Here is a 19,552-nt window from a genome sequence, read left to right as displayed (position 1 = left end):
TCGAGTCTTTTTTAATTCATATTGTTCATCTTGCTTAATAAACTCATGTTTAGCCAAGTCTTACATCCATTTATTTCTTTAAAAAATAACTGTTTCAACCATGTGTACTAGTCACAACCTCTTTCCTTATCCAGCTATAGTCTAATCAATTATTAAACTAAGAACAATATAGCTATACATCAAGATTAGTGCATTTGTTTATTGATTTATTGATTTTTATAGACAGAATTTGTTTCTATTGCTTTGGAGCCTGTCCTGAAGCTCACTCTCTAGACCAGGCTGGCTTCAAACTCAAAGAGATCCACCTCCTGAGTACTGGGATTAAAGGTGTGTTCCACCAACAACCAGCAACATTAGTGCTTTTAAAGGAAGTAAAACTGCACCCTAATAAAGTAATAAAGGAATTGGTCTGGTATTGATGAATATCAAATAAACTCTCTCAGCAAAGTGCTGTTATGATTTGAACAGGAAGTGTACCCTCAGGCTTATGAGTTTGGATACTTGGGAGGCTTAGGAAACTCTGTGTTGGGACACATGGCTGGCAGAAGTAGGTAAATGGAGCATTGCCTTTGAGAATATAGCCATGCTCTACTGCTGACCCAATCTCTCTACATCCTGATCCACTAAGATGTGAACAATGGCACCACAAAGTCCTGTCATAAAAAACAAGCTACTCTATTTGCCAAGGAGTGGGCTATATTCCTTGAACTGTGAGCCTAAATAAATAAACCTCTCCTCTTAGGCTACTTCTGCCTGATATTTGGTCATAGCAATATAAAAGTAACTGAGTGGCCCTTAAACTGTCTTTATGTTTGGAATCCATAGGATTAATTGTACTATTAATTGTACTAGGAGACTATGGCTAGACACTTCATAGAAGAACATGTGTAAAGACTATGGGAGGTAGACTATGGAAGGTCTCTTCCTACACTACACATACTGCAAACCATGGGACAACTGTAAGTGGAACAGAGAAGTCACTCACCAGTATTTGCCTGGAATCCACTGAGGTGCAAAATATCTCTTTGAACAAAATTGGAAATTTGATAGTCTCCTCAGTTGCTAATCTTTTCTTGTCACAGTTGGATCTCACTATGTATAAAACAGTTCTCCTGGAAGGGGTAATTTCTGTAACTGAATGAGATTCTTGCTAATCTTTTTTAGCATTCACTTGTTATCACAAGAATATAGACCAAAACAAGCAAACCAACAAAAACAAAACAAAAACCTGTGAAATGAATAAGATTTCAGAAGTTCTGTGATGTCACCTCTAAGAGTTAGGTTGCAAGACCCACTGTACTCCAAGTTGCCCCTGTGAACCCTTACTACATCAAACTAAGACATAAGATAGCCTTTAGTTTTCTCCCAAACACTAATGAGAGACTTGCAAGAACTTTTGAGTTTACAAAATTAGGGAGTCATTTACTCCAATTGTTCAATGCGACTGTTCTAGGGCACAGATTGCCCTGCCATTTATGTCTCAACATGTCACCATGTAACAGGAGCACCCACTTAAATTTATTCACTGTGTCGGATATTATTCCACTTGATCGCACCTTGCAGTAAGTGTTTGTATATCACTTTCATTGTATGTGATTTGTGAGGACCATCAGAAGGCTCCCTTTAAGAGAATTTACAGCTTTCATTATCACTCACCCACAGCGTTTGAGTCAGCTCATTGTGCGGAGGAATCTTGGGACTCAAACTCAGTTTCTCCTCTCAAGATCTGGTCTTGCTGTAAACAAAGAAACAAACCACACAATCTTTTTTCAGTTAAAGGGCTCTGGATGATTTGTACCAATAAACACATTTGCAGAATTAACACTGTTTGTTTGTTCAAGTGGTGATATTTTCACTCACTTTTGTCAGCCAATTATAGAGACATTTCAGTCCTGGTGTTGTTTGACTTGTGGTATCCCTGCCCAACTAATAGTCATTGAAAAATTTCAAATAAACTAGAAGCTTTCCCCACCCCAATGGATTTTTTCATATTTCTCTTGCTTCAAATTCAGAACTACAATGCATTTCCCTATGACTTGCATTGAGAGATGGTTTGAATTCAAATTCTAAGGCTGTTCACTACCATGGAGTGCATGGCACCTTAATGTGTAGTGGCATCTGGCCTTGCCAGTAAACCTCAAGAAGTAGCCTTTGGGCATAGTTTCAGGTTTACTGGCAAGGCCAGATGCCTCTACATTAATATCTCAGGCAGAGGGAAGAAGAGTAGCGAAAAAGTCTACCAACAGTAAACTTTCTGTCTATGGCTGAGAAACAGATGGTCACAACACCTACAAAACCTCTGCTATCTGTTCCATTCTCTGGGTGAATCTCTGACAGTTAGAGGCAGGTGGATGGAGACATTCAGTGAGATACTCTGATCAGTGTTTTCTGTTTCACATCTCACATGTGGATGTTGGGGTGTAAGCTAGAGTTGGACAGCTAACTCACTCTGCAATTACTTTTCTTCTGCAAGCTTTAACTTCTTTATGTCTCAAATGAAAACAGTAGCATTGAGTGAGCCTTATTATGACTTTCCAAGAATGATGACATGAGTCAATAATAGCATCAGCATAGTATCATGTAAGCAATCACTACATGGTGACTCTTTCATGACTGCCTGTAAGTTCAATTCCAGGGTATCCAGCACCCTCCTCTATCTTACACACCACACACACACACACACACACACACACACACACACACACACACACACACACAGAGACTTGTAAATGAAGTAATAAAAATATTTAAATGAGCATCATATGTGTTTGGAATCCCATGTCTAGGTCCAGGTGTTGGATACATTTCCTAAGTAGAGCATAAGAACATTTTTAAAACAGATTTGGCCTCATTGTCAGTGACATGGAACCAAAGTAAAGGGAAGAATCTATATAAATGGGTCACATCAGTATGTGACTTCCTCCTCTAGGCAAACAGGAAAGCATAGTGGTATAGCTGACAATACACAAGCTCCAGGAATTGCTGATCATCTGTAGTACAACATCATGCACATAATCATATATGTATTTTCTAGGGATGTGGCTGTGATAGGTAATGTTGAGGGGGTTACAAATCACCAGGGAAACAAAGCTCTGGCTGTGTTTGTGAGAGTGTTTCCTGAGAGGATAGGTGAGGAGAAAAGACCTAACCTGAATGTGGGCGGCACTTTTTCATGGGCTAAGACCCTAGACTGGATCAAACCTGTAAAGTAGACATCATCACTACACACTTTCTGACTGTGGGTGCAATGTGACCATAAACACCTGTCTCTTTCTACCACATGCTGTGAGCTTGATCCTCAAACCCTGAGCCAAAGTAAATCCTTCTGTCCCTAAGTTGCTCTGTCCAGGTATTTTGATATAGTAGTTAGAAAAGTCACTACTAAAGAATCATCAGATTCTAAGAGAGAGAAAAGACTCCCACAATGTTCAAAATCCACTCATTCAGAACAAATGTATCCTTCAGTGCTATTTCCAGTGAGTACCACCCAGACCATCATGTCTCTTCTTGGTGTCTATGCTGGCAGATCTTGGTTGTCAACTTGACTACATCTAGAACCAACAACTAAAACTCAAACAGCTGGGCATGCCTGTGAGGGCATTTTCTTGATTGGATATTCTGAGGAAAGAAAATCACTCTAAATCTAGGCCACAGCTTCCAGTGGTAGCCCCCATGAATGAACACAGAAGAAGGAAGCTTTTATTTTGCCTGCTTGCCCTCACTGTCAGTGGCAAGTTTATCTGTTCTGTTGCTAGGGTATTCCTTTCCAGGTGTTAGAACACAATTCTTCTGGATTCCAATGTAGACTACAGACGGGCAGCTCTCTGGGTCTGTTGAGACATCCAGTCCTATGGACTGAACAACTACTGGAGCCTTGACATTTTCATCAGGAGACAGTCACTGTTGGACTCCTAAGGCCAAAGCCTCCAAGCCACTCTAATACATCCCTACTTTGAGTGTGTGTGTGCGCATGTGTGTATACATTCTATTTGTTTTGTGTTCTGTTCCTCTAGAGAATATTGAGTAATAAAGTGTCTAATATAATCTGGAGTCTAGAAGAACTTTTCAAGCTCTACTCTTAAATCTTTATTTCCAGAATGTTCCTGGTGAGAACTGTTAATGACAGTGGAAAGAAGAAATTAAAATGAAGGCAGTATCAACCTGTTGGTAATTTAGGTTGAACATAACTGAAACAAGTTCTCCATATTGCACACAGTTCTCCATATCACACTAGAAGATGACTCCCCAGAAATCTTAGCAAACGGTTGCTATGGGAAATTGATCTTTATTTATAATCAAAACTAATGTGAGATATAAAAAGAATTTGCCACTGAATTCCAGGAGTGGTATTCTAGAACTCATTCAAATCCATGGAACCATTTTATTGATCCTCTGACCTCAGATTCCTCACCCACAAAAATAAATAATGAACGGGATAGTCTTCATGCATTTTAATATGCACAATGGGTTATTGAGTGTTCTTTGGTACATGCTGGACAGCCAGCATTCGAAGTCACATCCTCACAGAAGCTCTCCAAGACAATGTGCACCTTCCACTCTCCAGCCCCAGTTGCTTAGATGGTTTGTATACGATAGTGTCTCAGAGTCAGAGCTTGAATTAGGACTTCTGACTCCCAACTCTAGCCTTTCCTCTGTATGAAAGGCCTCTAAACTACAGGAAAAAATGTATTCCCCAAATCTAAGAAGAATTTGTGTTTTACTTGTAAATCACCCATACATATACAAGCTATGTAAAATGTGCATATACACATATGTAGCACTTTACCCACATATATCTGCATATATTCATTAAAATATTTTTCTGTGCAAAAGTAACATATTAATAACAAAATATAGACAGAAAAACTTGAACATGATGAGCCTAAAATCCTCACAATGGGCAATTTGTTGCTAGTACAAAAGTATCTCTAACTGCAATTACCACTAATATATTAAAGGATCATCTGATTAAATATTTGTCATTATTTTTGAGATGTCTAATGAAATAGTTTATGATTTAGCAATGTGATGATCTGCATCTGAATTCAGTTGCTTTTCAGTCTGGATTTGGTGGCTATAGTAACCCAGATGGTGAAAGTGTTTGGATGAACCCCAAACTTTCTATTTTTAGTCACTTTTATCAGACACCTAAATGTTTTCTGAAGTCTACATTACCAGTTTCTCTCCCCAGACTCCCGACAGTTTGGTTTTACTGATCGCCAGGTGCAGCACTTTGTGTATTCAACAAACGCTCTCCACTCTGCAACTCAACTCGATTGTTTAATATCTTCAGATTGTCGAAGGATTCTTCGCAAGTTTGAACTATGAAATCTCTACCAGGGACTCACTGGAGCCATTTCCTCAAATAATCTCATGTAAGAAGAGAGACATTTTCAGAATATTCTCTCCATAGCATGTGGTTCTTTCAGAAAGCTGCTATTTTCCTGTTAAGCCACTTTTACCAAAATGGATGGATTAGGGGCATGTGCTGCTGCTACATGGCACCCCCCCCAACAGTCACTTTTTGGCACACACGGGTCAACAATTAGGAACTCTTTTATTTTGCAAGGAAACAATATATGATACAACCACAGTTTGTTTAATATTCTGTTAAAGTAACAGAGTGGTTACCACAGTTCTCGGTGATTCTGACCCACTCTGCAATGTCAACAGTCCTAGTTTGCTTTCTATTTCTGTGATAAGTCCTGTGGTCAAAAGCAACCCAAGAAGGGAAGGATCTGTTTCATGTTATACTTCATAGTCCATCATCAGGGGATGCCAAGGTAGGAACCTATGCGGGGCAGGGACCCATAGTCAGGAAGTGAGGCAGAGATCCTAAAAAAATGACTTCCTCCCTGGGGTCATGTTCAGCTCCCCCCTTGTTTATACCTCGCAGGAACACCTCCCAGAGATGGCACTGCCCACAGTGGGATGAGCTCTCTCACACAAATCGTTATTTAAGAAAATGCCTGATCATCAGGTAAACAGGCCAGCTTCCCGGCCTGTGTTCCAGAGCCTGCAGATCGCCTGGGAACTGCACAAAGCTCCCAATCCCGGCAGGAGCATCAGGTAAACAGGCCAGCTTCCCGGCCTGTGTTCCAGAACCTGCAGATCACCTGGGAACTGCACAGAGCTCCCAATCCCGGTGGGAGCATCAGGTAAACAGGCCAGCTTCCCAGCCTGTGTTCCAGAGCCTGCAGATCGCCTGGGAACTGCACAGAGCTCCCAATCCCGGCGGGAGCCAAGCACCCCAGACTCCAGATCTTCTCTCCCACCAAAGAGACCAGGAAACTACAGGAGCCAGGGAGACCAGGGGAGTAGCAGTTCCGGATCAGGTACAACAGGACCCAGCATAGGGTCCAGGGGACCAGGTAGGAGGCTAAGCGCCCCAGATTCCTGTTCTTCTTCTCTACCCACGGACCAGCATTTGGACAAGGCATAGAAGAACCACCAGATTACTGGACTTACTAGCACCCACCAAAAGGGAACTCTGGTCCCCAGACCAGGAAGGGCTCTTTCTGCACCCACTAGAAGAAGAGATGGGAAAGAGACAATACAAAAACACAGTCAGCAACAGAAAAACAAATATGACACCGCCAGATTCTAGAGACTCCACACCAGCAAGACCCCAATATTCCAACGCGAAGGAAGCAGAAGAGAACGACCTTAAAAGCACTTTCATGAAAATGATAGAGGCCCTAAAAGAGGATATTGGAAAATCCCTCAAAGAAATGGAAGAAAAAACAAACCAAAAAATGCAAGAATTGGAAGAAAAAACAAACCAAAAAAGGCACGAAATGGAAGAAGAAATGAAGCAAAAAATGCAAGAAATGGAAGAAAAAGCAAAGCAAAAAATGCAAGAATTAGAAGAAGAAACATACCAAATGAGGCAGGAAATGGAAGAAGAAACAAAGCAAAAAATGCAAGAAATAGTAGAAAAAACAAAGCAAAAAATGAAAAAAAATGGAGGAAGAAACAAACCAAAAAAGGCAGGAAATGGAAGAAGAAACAAAGCACAAAATCCATGAAATGGAACAAAAAGCAAACCAAAAAATGCAAGAAATGGAAGAAAGAACAAACCAAAAAATTTATAAAAGGCAACAAACGGACGAACAGATAAACAGAAAATTGCAAGAAGCAATGCAAACGCTGCAAGGGTTGAAAACTGAAATAGAGTCACTAAAAAAACGCAATCTGAAGAAAGGCAGAAAATAGAAAAGCTGGACAAACAGTCAGGCACTACCAATACAAGCATTACCAACAGAATAGAAGAGATGGAAGAGAGAATCTCAAGTGTTGAAGATACATTAGGAGAAATGGATTTATCAACCAAAGAAAACCTTAAATCCAACAAATCCTTAACACAAAACATCCAGGAATTATGGGACACCATGAAAAGACCAAACCTAAGAATAATAGGTATAGAAGAAGGAGAAGAAATCCACCTCAAAGGGGCAGAAGGCATATTCAACAAAATCATAGAAGAAAACTTTGCCAACCTTAAGAAAGACATGCCAATGAAGGTACAAGAAGCCTACAGAACACCAAATAGAGTGGACCACAAAAAAATCCCTCGCCACATAATAATCAAGACCCCAAACATACAGAATAAAGAAAGAATATTAAGAGCAGCTAAGGAAAAAGGTCAAGTAACATATAAAGGCAGACCTATCAGAATTACACCTGATTTCTCCATGGAAACTCTGAAAGCCAGAAGGTCCTGGATAGATATTCTACCTACACTAAGAGACCATGGATGCCAGCCCAGACTACTATACCCGGCAAAGCTCTCAATCACTATAGACGGAGAAAACAAGATATTCCATGACAAAACTAGATTCAACCAATATGTGTCCACTAACCCAGCCCTACAGAAAATTTTGGAAGAAAACTCCAACCCAAGGAAGCTAACTACAACCAGAAAAACATAAGCATTAGAGAATCCCTCTCTACCAACAGCCAAAAGAACAAAGGGGTGAAATTCCACCCATAATTCCACCACCAACAACCATCGCAAATCGAAGAAGGATGAGCAATCAATGGTCATTAATATCCCTCAATATTAACGGCCTTAACTCACCCATAAAAAGACACAGACTAGCAGAATGGATTCGAAGACAGAACCCTTCCTTCTGCTGCATACAAGAAACACACCTCACCCTCAAAGACAGACATTACTTGAGAGTTAAAGGTTGGGAAAAAATTTTTCAATCAAATGGACCCAAGAAACAAGCAGGGGTAGCAATCCTAATATCTAACAAACTAGACTTTAAAATAAAATCAATCAAAAGAGATGAAGGAGGTCATTACATACTCATCACAGGTGAAACCCACCAAGATGAAGTGTCTATCCTGAACATCTATGCCCCCAATACAAAGGCATCCACATTCGTTAAAGAAACATTATTAGAACTTAAATCTCATCTAAAGCCCCACACAGTTATAGTGGGAGATTTCAACACACCACTCTCACCACTAGACAAGAATACCAGACAGAAACTCAACAAAGAAGCAAAGGGTCTAATAGAAGTAATGACCCAACTGGGATTAACAGATATTTATAGAACATTTCACCCACATAAAAAAGAATATACCTTCTTCTCACCACCACATGGAACCTTCTCAAAAATCGACCACATACTTGGCAACATATCAAACCTCAGCAGCTACAAAAAAATTGGAATAACTCCATGCATCTTATCAGACCACCATGCCTTAAAATTAGAATTCAACAACAACACAAATTGCAGAAAACCTACAAACTCATGGAAATTGAATAATGCTCAACTGCACCATCCCTGGGTCAAAGAGGAAATAAAAAAAGAAATTAAAGACTTCCTCGAATTCAATGAGAATGAAGACACAACATACCCAAACCTATGGGACACTTTGAAAGCAGTGCTACGGGGAAGTTCATAGCACTAAGTGCTCACATGAAGAAACAGGAAAACAGTTATACCAGAGAATTAACATCACAGCTAAAAGCTCTAGAACACAAAGAAGCAAACTCCCCCAGGAGGAGTAGACGCCAGGAAATAATCAAATTGAGAGCTGAAATCAACAAAGTAGAAACCAGGAAAACAATACAAAGAATCAATGCAACGAAGAGTTGGTTCTTTGAGAAAAATCAACAAGATAGACAAACCTTTGTCCAAACTTACCAAACAGCAGAGAGTGAACACGCAAATTAACAAAATCAGAAATGAAAAGGGGGACATAACAACAGACTCTGAGGAAATCCAGAGAATCATTAGGTCATACTTTGAAAACCTGTACTCCACAAAATTCGAAAATTTAAAGGAAATGGATGACTTCCTGGACAGCTATCATTTGCCAAAACTAAATCAAGAACAGATAAGCAATTTAAATAGACCTATAACCCCTATGGAAATAGAAGCTGTCATCAAAAGTCTCCCAACCAAAAAAGTCCAGGTCCAGATGGCCTCAGTGCAGAATTCTACCACAAATTCAAAGAACAGCTTATACCAATTCTTCTCAAAGTGTTCCACACAATAGAAGCAGAAGGGTCTTTGCCAAACTCTTTCTATGAGGCTTCAATAACCTTGATCCCCAAGCCACACAAAGATACAACCAAGAAAGAGAACTTCAGACCAATATCCCTCATGAATATTGATGCAAAAATACTCAATAAAATACTGGCAAATCGGATCCAAGAACACATCAAAACAATCATTCACCAGGATCAAGTAGGTTTCATCGCAGGGATGCAGGGATGGTTCAACATACGAAAATCCATCAACGTAATCCACCATATAAACAAGCTGAAAAACAAAAATCACATGATCATCTCACTAGATGCTGAAAAAGCCTTTGACAAAATCCAACACCACTTCATGATAAAGGTCTTGGAGAGATCTGGGATAACAGGGACATACTTAAACATAATAAAAGCCATATACAGTAAACCAACAGCCAACATCAAACTAAATGGACAGAAACTCAACGCAATTCCTCTAAAATCAGGAACAAAACAAGGCTGTCCACTCTCTCCATACCTTTTCAACATGGTACTTGAAGTTCTCGCTATAGCCATACGACAACAAAGGGGGATCAAGGGGATACAAATTGGGAAGGAAGAAGTCAAACTTTCACTGTTTGCAGACGATATGATAGTTTACATCAATGACCCAAAGAACTCTACCAGGGAACTCTTACAGCTGATTAACACCTTCAGCAAAGTGGCAGGTTACAAGATCAACTCAAGAAAGTCAGTAGCCCTACTATATACAGATGATAAAAGGGCTGAAAGAGAAATCAGAGAAACATCACCCTTTACAATTGCCACAAACAACATAAAATACCTTGGGGTAACGCTAACCAAACAAGTGAAAGACCTGTATCGTAAGAACTTTGAATCTTTAAAGAAAGAAATTAAAGAAGCCCTCAGAAAATGGAAAGATCTCCCATGCTCTTGGATAGGTAGCATCAATGTAGTAAAAATGGCAATCCTGCCAAAAGCAATCTACAGATTCAATGCTATCCCCATTAAAATCCCAGCACAATTCTTCACAGACCTTGAAAGAACAATAATCAATTTTGTATGGAAAAACAAAAGACCCAGGATAGCCAAAACAACCCTGTTCAACAAGGCAACGTCCGGAGGCATCACTATCCCTGACCTCAAGCTCTATTATAGAGCTATAGTCCTGAAAACAGCTTGGTATTGGCACAAAAATAGACAGGCAGACCAATGGAATCAAATTGAAAATCCGGGTATTAACCCACACACGTACGAACATCTGATCTTTGACAAAGAAGCTAAAAATATACAATGGAATAAAGAAAGCATCTTCAACAAATGGTGCTGGCATAATTGGAGACTGGCATGTAGAAAAATGCGGATCGATCCATGTTTATCGCCATGCACAAAACTTAAGTCCAAATGGATCAAAGACCTCAACATAAATCCAGCCACACTGAACCTCTTAGAAGAGAAAGTGGGTGGTACCCTTGAACGAATTGGTACAGGAGACAGCTTCCTGAACATAACACCAGTAGCACAGACAGTGAGATCAACAATTAATAAATGGGACCTACTGAAACTGAGAAGCTTCTGTAAGGCAAAGGACACAGTCAGCAAGACAAAAAGGCAGCCCACAGAATGGGAAAAAATATTCACTAATCCCACATCTGACAGAGGGTTGATCTCCAAAATTTACAAAGAACTCAAGAAGCAAGACTCCAAAACACCAAAGGACCCTATTAAAAAGTGGGCTGCAGAACTAAATAGAGAGTTTTCAATAGAGGAGTCTAAAATGGCTGAGAGGCACTTGAGAAAGTGCTCAACATCCTTAGCCATCCGGGAAATGCAAATCAAAGCAACTCTGAGATACCATCTCACTCCTGTCAGAATGGCTAAAATCAAAAACACCAATGACAATTTATGCTGGAGAGGATGTGGTGAAAGGGGGACACTCCTCCATTGCTGGTGGGAGTGCCAACTGGTTCAGCCACTTTGGAAAGCAGTATGGAGATTCCTCAGAAAAATGGGAATAAACCTACCACAAGACCCAGCAACTGCACTCTTAGGCATATATCCAAAAGATGCCCATTCATATAACAAAGATGTCTGTTCCACTATGTTCATAGCAGCTTTATTTGTAATAGCCAGAACTTGGAAGCAACCTAGATGTCCCTCACCCGAAGAATGGATAGAGAAAATGTGGTACATCTACACAATGGAGTACTATTCAGCAGAAAAAAATAATGGAATCATGAGATTCGCAGGCAAATGGATGGCACTAGAAGAAACCTTCCTGAGTGAGGTAACCCAGTCACAAAAAGAGAAACATGGCATGTACTCTCTCATATATGGATTTTAGACATAGATCTGGGGAGTGCCAGCCTACAATCCTATTGCCAGGGAGTCTGGGAAACAGAAACTTCATTTACTGGCTGGTTAAGTAGTGAGCTGAACTCAAGAAAGCCAGTATCAGAGAGGGAGGACTGATGATCAAAGGGATTAAGACTGGGCTGGTTGAACCCCCAGAAACAGCTGACCAGACAAAGGTTAACTCTTGAATCCCAGGCATCAGCCTGGGAATCCAGCATGGGACTGATCAAGACCCCCTGAATCTGGGTGTCAGTGAGGAGGCCTAAGTAATCTATTGAGCCTTGGACAGCAGATCAGTACCCATCCCAAGTATACACACGGTCTCTGGACTCCCATAGAACAATGTGAGGTGCACTCTCACCCTGAACTCTTGGGGAAGGGTCTAGGCCCTGCCCTATATGAAATGACAGACTATGGACACCCCCATGGAGGGCCTCACCCTCCCTGGGGGAATGAGGGGATAACAGGGGGGGATGGGGGGAGGGCACGGGAGGAGGGGAGGGAAAGGGAGAGGGACCTCGTACTGACTTGTGAAGCAACCTTGTTTCTTATCTAAATTTAAAATGGAAAATAAAAAAAATATTAATAAAAAAAAAGAAAATGCCTGACAGATTTGCCTACAGGCAATCTGATAGAGGTGTGTTTCAGGCTGAGGTTCCCACTTTATAGAGGACCCTAGTTTATGTCAAGTTAATAAAAAAAGTAAAAAAGTAACCATTACATCAACACTTATGCATCTCTACATCTGTATCCTAAATACCAGTGTTAGATAAAAATATTTCTTCCTTTGAGCACCAAGAACCATCATTATTCATGTGCTTAAGGGTATAATCAAATGGCCTTTCCATAGTAGAGTATCAATCTCCCCAATTCCCTCTCTCCCTCCCTCCCTTCTTCACTCCTTCCCTCCACCGTCCTCCCCTTGGCTTATTATCTTTCTTCTTCCACTCTTTTGTGGAATAAAGACCCTCTTCTGGGTTTCTCTTGTCCAGTCTGGTGGCATTGTGGAAGGTTTTATTACAAGTGCCCTCGACAATATCATTGTAAGAAGCAAAACCAGAATAATGGCTTTTCAGAGAATAGTTGATAAAACTTGGAGTTCTGTCTCATTTCCAAAGGTCAATATAATGAAAAATAAAAAGAATTGTTCCAAAGAGGTAGCAGCTGTGCAGAGTGAATATCTTTTTCTACATGCACTAAACTGTGATTAATATAAAGGCAAGGCCTCTTGAACTAATGAACAGGTGTTGAAGGAGTAATACAGGGGTGCGGTTCAGAGGATTCTGGAATTATAGCTGTACTATAATTGACCTCAGGAATTGTAACTAGAACATTTAAGACCAGTTATCTCTATTTGCCCATAAAACCATATTTTTAAAAAGCATTCCTAATAATCCATTTTATCTTTTAAACTATAATTCATTTGAAACATCTGCACTACAAAAACCTATTCAGCCCATGTGATAACTACCAACCAGACACAGGGATTGAATTTTAGGTCTGAGTATCAAATTAGATAGCCAGCAACCCCAGCTCTTCCCTGGCTCCCATTAAAACACTTCTCCCTGTTAACCCACTGGATCATGAAGAAGATGTGGCACCCACCGCATCCAGCTACACTTGCCACTGCTTATTTCTTTTTCAATTGACAACAATCATCCATGTTTCTCATGACTCTGTCCCATTCATTCAGTGACATCTCAACTTATGATTACACATGTTTAGACTCATAAATGATGTAACAAGTATTGCACATTTTATAACACACACTGTTATAAATTGATAGCCTAGACTACAGAGCCTTGTGAGAATGTGAATTGTTTGTGTTATTAACAGTGTTTTACTTCTAATGACTTGAAAATAGCTAAATAAAAATATGAGATTCTGGTGTTTTAAAGAGTGCACTTGTTAAAAATGGGGCATGGAAAACTGTGCATAGGGTAGACACTTGTTCAATCCAATAAGCTGTCTATATTTCATATCATACAAGATATACTCTGAACTGCAACACATCTCATTTAATGTCCCTTCTTTTTATGTCATTAGCTAAATCTTAAAATCTTAAAGTAGGGGAGAGAGAGATACCCCAGTCAGTAAAAGTGCCTAACAAGAAAAAGACGGACACAGTGTGCAACTGTAATATTCAGCATTGGTGAAGGAGTGGGTGTCGAGACAGGCAGATCCCTAGAGCTCATTGGTCAGCCAGCCTAGACAAATTGATGGACTCAGGGCTCAGTTTGAGACCCTGCCTTTAAAAACTGGAGAGCAATTGAGGAATGGCATCTGATGTCAACCTCTGGTCTCTGTGTGAATGTACACACAAGCATGCACACCTGAATGCACACACACCCACAATCATGCACACCCACATACACAAACAACAAACCAGCAAAAATCTCACTTCCTGATATTCAGAAGAAAAACCCAGCAATTCACTATTTATTAGTCACCTATATTTTAATAACAAAGAAATCCTTTTTGTTTGTATTTTTTTCTGAGACAAGGTTTCTCTGTGTAACAGCCCTAGTTGTCCTGGAGCTAGCTCTGTAGACCAGGCTGACCTCGAACTCACAAAGATCCACCTGCCTCTGCTTCCCAAGTACTGGGATTAAAGACATGCACCAACAAAGTAATTCTTAGAGGGTAAAGAAGAAATACTTTTCTGTAGCAATTTCATCATCATATTGAAAATTTGAGGCACTGCAAAGAAAGTTTAAAGTATTCTTTCTACAAAAGAAACAACTAAGACCCAAGTAGATGACAATTCATTCACAAGAAAACCAATACTGATGGTATAATAACCTGTTCCTCTGCCACAGTTTCTGACAGGCTAGGAACATACATCGTTGGCTCTCATAAACCATGAATTCAAGCAAACACAAGTCGAAAGTTTAAAACACATATGCATTGAACATGAGCAGAGTTTTGTCTTATTGTTAATCCTTAGACTGTACAGTACTAAATCTGCTTACACTTACACTTGCCTGATATTAAAGCTTCATTTCTGTCGCCATGATAAAATATCCTCCCAAAATTCAACTTAGAGAAGAAAATTTTATTCAATTTAGGGTTAAAAGTTACAATCCATCATAGCAGGGAAGTCACAATGGCAAGAACTAGAACAGGTAGTCACATCAGTAACAAAGAGAAAGAGATGCACACATGGTTACTGCCCAGTTACTGCTCTACTATTATTTAGTCCAGGACTTCCTTGCATAGGAAATGGTGCCTGGGTCTTCCTTCATCAACTGATATTAGTAATCATCCATGCACAGACCTGCTTACAGGCCAACCTGATCTAAGATAATTCCTCCCTCAAGGCTCTGTTCTCAGGTGATTCTAGGTTGTGTCAAGTTGACAATTAGAACTAACCATCCCACATAATATTAAGAATTATAAGTCACCTAGAGATGATTCAAAGTACCTAGGAGAATGTGTCAAGGTCAATGCAAATGCTGCAGGATTTCATTCTATTACTTTTTAATTTTATCTGTGTTTATTTGTGTACACATGTGTGTGCAAGTATAGTCACACATGTGTAGAGGCTACATTTCCACAATGAATGTTTTTCTTAGTTGCTCTCCACTTTACTTTTTACTTGAGACTAAGTCTGTTCCTAGACCTGAAGCTTACTGGTTTGACTAGACTCAACAAACTCCAAGGACCCTTCTGACTCTGCTTCTCCAGCACTGGATTGTAAGAATGAACTTTTTAAAATGTGGGTTCTGGGAGCTCAAACTTGAATTCTCGTGCTTGTGAGATGAGTTTTACCTACCTAGCAAGGCTCCTGCACAGCAAATGCTATAACATTTTATATAGAAGACTTGAACATGTGTAGATTTTTGTTGTCACTGGCTGGAGGTCTCGGGGCTATTCTCCTTCAAATTCCAAATGATTTTACCCAAGTGATCTAAGAACTGAGTTCTCCTCTCTCTCTCTCTCTCTCTCTCTCTCTCTCTCTCTCTCTCTCTCTCTCTCTCTCTCTCTCTCTCTACACACACACACACACACAGAGAGAGAGAAGGAGGGAGTGGTACTCAGAAAGCAAGCATTATTTTCTGCTAGATTTTTTTCTGGGAAGCTCATTTGTCCAGTTCACAACCTCACAGAACAATTTTTGACTCCAAAGCAAGATTGACATAAAATTTTGGAGCATGCAATTGCATGCTCCACACGAGAACACAGTGGGATGATGGACAGTGAACCCATGAAGGGTGGTGTGACTCACACTTTTCATCTGCAGAGGTGTATATCATCCAGCACAATTCCATTCTGCTAACTGGTATTCTTTTCTACCCTCAAAGCCCTGTTCAGTGATAGTCCTTCAGCTCTGTTGTCATTTCGCTATTACCAATTTCCTGTTATATTAACATAATTTGGCACAGGAAGCGAGTTATTCTTAGACATAAACTTTTCACTTTGTATGTTGTATAGATGAAATGTTTTAGGTCAATATCTACTCACCTATTTGTATTGTTCAGGTTTCGGATCAGCATTTATTCATACTATCAGAATAATGACACTGTGCATATAGAAAACTGGTATTCAAAGATAGTTCAAAAATTTTTAAAAAGACTGTAAGCCAGGCGGTGGTGGCGCACACCTTTAATCCAAGCACTCGGGAGGCAGAGGCAGGCAGATCTCTGTGAGTTCGAGGCCAGGCTGGACCAACAGCCTCCAAAATAATACAGAGAAACCCTGTCTTGTAAAACCAAAAAAAAAAAAAAAAAGACTGTGACTGAGAATTCTGTTGTTTTCAATGTTTGTGATTCTCCTGAACTTACCTATTAGAACCTAACCCTTAGTGATATGACTAGGAAGTAAGACTGACAATGAGTGAATGATGATTATATCTTAAGGCGTGAGTTGGATTAACAATTTATAATCAGTCCCCATAGTTCTCTCTCATCTTCTGCCATGTGACAGCACAGCAAGAAAACACTATCTGTGAACTAGGAAGTGCTTGTCTACCAGACACTAACTCTGTTGGTAACTGACCTGTAAGAAATAGATATCTGTTGTTTATAACCCACCCAGTGTATGGCATTTTATTATAAATTCTCCCACAGACTGAGAATCTGTCAATATTTGCTACCCATTGGAGGAGTTCACCACCCATTGGAGGAGAGCTGATAAAGGGAATAAAGAGAAGAAAAACAAGTTGAGAAGGAGGTATCTGTGACTGCCTAGAGAAATGTGGGAACTCCTTCCCCCGAGAGAGGTAGTGTTGAGATATTACCCAATTGTCAAGTCCAGAAGGGAGACAGTGGTAGCCACTTTGTCAATCCCACAGTGATACTGTGTACCTGGAGGAACTACAGAAAATATTTCTGGAGGATGAATCAGGACCAGGGGATCCCAGGAAATGAGGCAAGCTAGATAAATCACCCCAGGCCCAGTTTCTCCTTTCCATGGGGCTCTTGGCATCCAAATGCCAGCGATTGCCTAACACGTTGGATGTGGTGGCTGAAAATAGAGTCTGACATTTCCAGACATATTTGTAGCTCAACACAACACTCCCGTTTCCTTCAGCATGTTCATGACTGATTTCTGAATCCCACTTCCGGGCTCCATGACGCTAAATTCTTCAAGTATGATCAGCACTGTAATAAAAAGATTTTTCATTACAAACAAGGGAAATGGAGAAAGCTTCCAATTATAAAAAGACTCCCAAGAGAGAGAAAGAACTCTTTCACCCCTTCCTTCCAGTAGGGGCACCAAGAAGATACTATCTATGAATTACAAAGCAGACTTGCTGGTGCCTTGGCATCTTTTCAATTACTAGTTCTTAAATCTGTCAGATCAGTGTTGTTTGTAGGTTTGTTTACATCTCCTGATTTTAGTGCTCTGAGTCCCCCTAAACCTATATCTTAAATAGTACAAGAGGATGGTAAAGGAGTTGTTTGAAAGAAAGATTAAAAGTTTGTCTTTTTTTTCTAATACTACTGATTTTTTTATATCCTTGGTCAGAGACTGAAGAGAATAAAAAATAAAAGTTCTGGTATCCTTTTAGGAGCAAGTGAATCTCAACACTCTGTGGATGGAATACTTTAGTTGAATTAAAATATGTGTGTGTTGCATGTGTATGTACATATGCATGTAGGTACCGCTGGATGTGTTTGCATGGAATACTTTAGTTGAATTAAGATATATGTGTGTGTTGTATGTGTATGTACATATGCATGTAGGTACCTCTGGGTGTGTTTGCATGTGTATGGAAACCAAAGGTCACAGACAGATGTCTTATTCAATTTTTGTTCACCTTAGTTTTTGAGACAAAGTCTCTCACTGAACCTAGAACTCATCCATTAGTCTTGACCACTAACCAGTGAGCCCCAGGATTCCATATGTCTGCCTCCCCAATCCTTCCAATGCAGGGACTTCACACACATGGTAGCACCTGGCTTTTTATGTAGGTGCTGGAGATAAAACTCAGGTCCTCATGCTTACTTGGCATGAGCTTTTCCAACCGAGTCCCCAAAGTGTTGGTTTTTTTAATGAAAAATATGGGTCACAGGAAGAGTGCATTGGCCAAGTTGGCTGTAGAAAGAACAATGACTGATTAGGTTGATCTCTTTCTAGAACTGTGGAGACAGAAAAATACTGACATATTCCTTCAAATATATTGCTAGTTGTACAATTATGTATCCTCCGTCCTTTGTCCTCTGGTGAATGATGCTTGATGTCTAACTCTAGCTCAAAATTTAAAGACAGTAATTAAGCCCTGGAAACTTCTGGTGGCAAGGCTGTTCTGTAGCGCTGTTAGTGTTCTGTAAATCACCATCCTCCACCCCTGGGGGCTCCTTCCCAGAAACTGTCAGAGGCAGCTTCTTGTTTATGAGAAGTCTCTGGGTGCTTTATACTCGAGGAGATAAAATTAAGTCAAAGTGCATTCTGTAAAAATGGCAGGGTAATTAAATGAGTTGTGCAGTGTCCCAGCATTTAGATTGCATAAAAGACTCTGAACTGAGGCAATGAAGATGTGAGAACTGTTTTCTTGCTGAGTGATTCCCGGGTACTATAGGTACTGCTTGGCTAATTAGGTCATGGGCAACTAGAGACCTAGCCATGTCTTCTGTGTATACTCAAAAATCACACAGGGAATCAGTGATTCTCACATTGGGCTAAAATCCATGGAATACCAATTGAATAGCACAAAACTGTGATGCTTGGTTAGAGATGGAATATATCTGTTACGTTTCCTGTTGTTACGACAAAATATACCAACAATAATCTAAAGAGAGGAGGGTTTATTTCAGCTTACAGTTCCAGGGAATACTGGGGAAGTCATGGAAACAGAAGTTTGAGGTAGTTGGCCCTACTGTATCTGTGTCGGGGGCAGGGTCGAGGGGACAGGGAGGGAAAGGGGAGGAATGCTAGTGCTCCTGTCACTTTTTCCCTTTATTCAATCCAGAATGCCAGTCCGTGGAAGGGTGCCACCCACAGGTAAGGTGACTCGTCCCATTTCTACTTATCTAATGTGGATAGACCTTACAAGCACACCCAGAGCCTATCCTAATCTAGATATTTCCTCATAGTCGTGATGTGAAGGTGGAGGTTTGTCTCCTTGTGATAGAAAAGATGGGTAGATGAAATAGAGTGTGTTCCGCAGGAATAAGTAAAAAAAAAACCAGTCTAGCCAGTGAGTCTGTACTCAGCAGAAAGGTTGCAATAATGAAGCTTTGTAATCTGCATAGC

The sequence above is a fragment of the Mesocricetus auratus genome, unplaced genomic scaffold (assembly GCF_017639785.1).
Source record: "Mesocricetus auratus isolate SY011 unplaced genomic scaffold, BCM_Maur_2.0 Super-Scaffold_100013, whole genome shotgun sequence".
In the NCBI taxonomy this organism is placed as follows: domain Eukaryota; kingdom Metazoa; phylum Chordata; class Mammalia; order Rodentia; family Cricetidae; genus Mesocricetus; species Mesocricetus auratus.
The sequence above is the reverse complement of the archived record's forward strand: the minus strand, read 5'-3'. Positions refer to the sequence as shown.